This window comes from Saccopteryx bilineata, chromosome 4 (assembly GCF_036850765.1).
Source record: "Saccopteryx bilineata isolate mSacBil1 chromosome 4, mSacBil1_pri_phased_curated, whole genome shotgun sequence".
In the NCBI taxonomy this organism is placed as follows: Eukaryota; Metazoa; Chordata; class Mammalia; order Chiroptera; family Emballonuridae; genus Saccopteryx; species Saccopteryx bilineata.
Genome location: NC_089493.1, coordinates 160638891 through 160641568, shown reverse-complemented (window position 1 = coordinate 160641568; position 2678 = coordinate 160638891).

Genomic DNA, 2678 nt, shown 5'->3' with positions numbered 1-2678 from the left:
TTTCAGAGACAGCTTGAATGCCCCCAGTAACAGGAGCCTCATAACTCATAAAGCAGCTCACTTTGTGGTTGGAAAGGTTCAAGTGCTAAAAAGTTTTAAAATTCTTCCTTAAATCAGGACACTAAAAAGTGCTTCCTGAAGTCCATCTCTGGAGCAACACAGAGGTTGCATGACACCTTTTTCAGATACTGTCCCTTGACATTTTTGGAAGGCAGGGGCCATGCTGTGACATAGCTGATCCTCTCCAGCCTAAACTTGCCTGTCCTGTCAGCCATTCCAGGTGGCACTTCCAGGCCCTCTGCCATCCAGGTCCCCATTCCAAACCTGCTGCGTGGCCATGGCTTATTTCCTTTGCCCAGGACACTGTACTTGTACTAACCCCTCCCAAGTCTGTGCTCCTGTTCTTAGCCACCACTACCTACTAAGCAGGCACTTAACTGACACCCCAGGCCTTGTTGTACAAGAGCAAGTTCATACCACACACATCCCCACTCCAACCTCATGTTTAGACAACTAATTGTGAACCAAAACCCAAACTATACATTTGTCCCAATTAGATTTAGTCTCCCTGATTTCTTCCCTAACTGCCAACTTTATTGCCCAGTGTATTCATTCTGCCTCTTTCACCACACCCTCAGCATTTTCACACTAAAGGGCACTTTCCTAGATACGTCTGTCTCCCAGCTAGGCTGCAGGGTCTCTGACAATAGTGAATTGGTTTTGTCTCTGAATGCTCAGTCTTGGCAAGTGTCTGGCGCAGAGCAGGTGTTCTATCACTAGGAGAGAGTGGAGAAAGAAGGGACTGTGTACAAGAGGATGCTTCCTGGAGCTGAGCATGGAGTGCAGGCCCTTCTTGCAGAGTGTTTCCTACCCTGGGGAATATGAGGATATGCCCTCAGTCACCCCGAACAGGAGGTCCTATGTTCCCAGCCCCCAGGACCATGCTGGCCCTAAGACTGTGACATTCATTCACCCAAGGCACAGGAAAGCTGACCCGGAAGGGTGGCCCTGCATCCCTCCCACATCCTGCCCTCCTAAGTCCAGCGGTGGATGGTCCCAGTGTGCCCGTGTACTCTCCCCACCCCACAGCTGGCTTCCTCAGTACAGGGGGCTGCAAGGTGGGAGGGAGAACATTCAGGAAGCTCTAATTTGAGATTTCTCAAATGCTCCTGTGAGGACATCCAAATTCCTGACTGACTCGCTGTTTTTCATAAAACAGATTCTTGAGCAAACTCACGGAACTTTTGTGCTGAGGAGAAGAGCCATATTATAAAATAACCAAACCCCATCTGGGAGTTGATGCAGTTCTCTCTGCACAGTACGGCCTTTGCATGCTCAGCCTCTTCAGGGCAGACAGCCCCTGCGAAGTCCTGCTCCCTTTCCTACAGGCTACAAGACTTTAGCTCAGCAGTTCTCAACCTGTGGGTCGCGACCCCGACAGGGGTCACGACCCACAGGTTGAGAACCGCTGCTTTAGCTCCTCTGAAAACCATCAAGCAGGAGTTCCACTAAGTATATATTTCTGTGGGCCAACAGACAGAAAGAAAGACCCAGGGAAGGCAGTCTGGGCTCCATGGTCATAAGCAGAAAAAAGATCAAAGGCACCATCGTGTGGCTACTTTACAACTTGCATGCTGCTTGTCTAAACCCCTGCCTCAGTAATGGTGCTCTAGCATCCCTTTTTAGCCTTTGCAAGTCTGTGAAGCCAGAGGGGGCTGTAAATCACAATGCTCACCACCCTGCCCAGACTCCAGCAATAGGGAATGGACATATATGACCTATGACAGCTGAGACATAGACACACGACCAAGTAAGCCAAGTAGGGATTTCCCAAGATTTACTAGGTGTAGCTGGAGAAAGAGGCTTCTGTTTAATCACAAGCCATAAGGATGTGGATGCAGGATACCAGAGGTCATCTTTGGGACTGTGAAGAAAACCTGCCTAAGAACAAAGCCAACACTCAAAAAGAATCAGAACAGAGAAATGGAGTGAGTAGACGACCCCACATGGGTGAGCCCCTGGGTCAGCACTGCCTGACACTGTCCCAGTGCAGGAGCCAACCCATTCTGGTTTGTCTAAGCTTATTAGTGTCAAGTTTCTATCACCTGTAATCAAAGAGACATAAAACACCAACAAAAAATTTTTAAAGTGTGGTCCACTTGCAGAAAATAAATGCTTACATTATAATTAGTAAGACTTGTAATAACAAGTAGCTATGAATAAACACATCACTATTGAATTAAAAACTGAAATAATTTCTCAATACAGTAAATTTTAAAGCCATGGATTTCAACCTAAGAGATTAAAATAAAAAGCTAACATAAAATAAAGATCTCCATCAAAAGGTCAAAAAGAAGTGATTTATGAGTATAATAGAAGCCCTTTGGAGTATTTTATATTGTCAAATATCTCTTTGTGGCCTGTGAAGCAATACAGAAATATCCTCAGGAACTTCTGAATAAACCCTTCAAACCCATAAGCTCTCTTTTATGAGACTGTCTTAAGAATCCCAGTCAAAGGAATGAATGCTTGTGTGACACCATTCACTACAGCATGATTTACCACAGGTAAAAATAAATAAAAATGAAAGCAAACTCAAAAGGTACAATAGAGTATGTTATATACATAGACATCATTAAATACAAAGCTAGGCAGACTACTTATATGCCAACTATAGA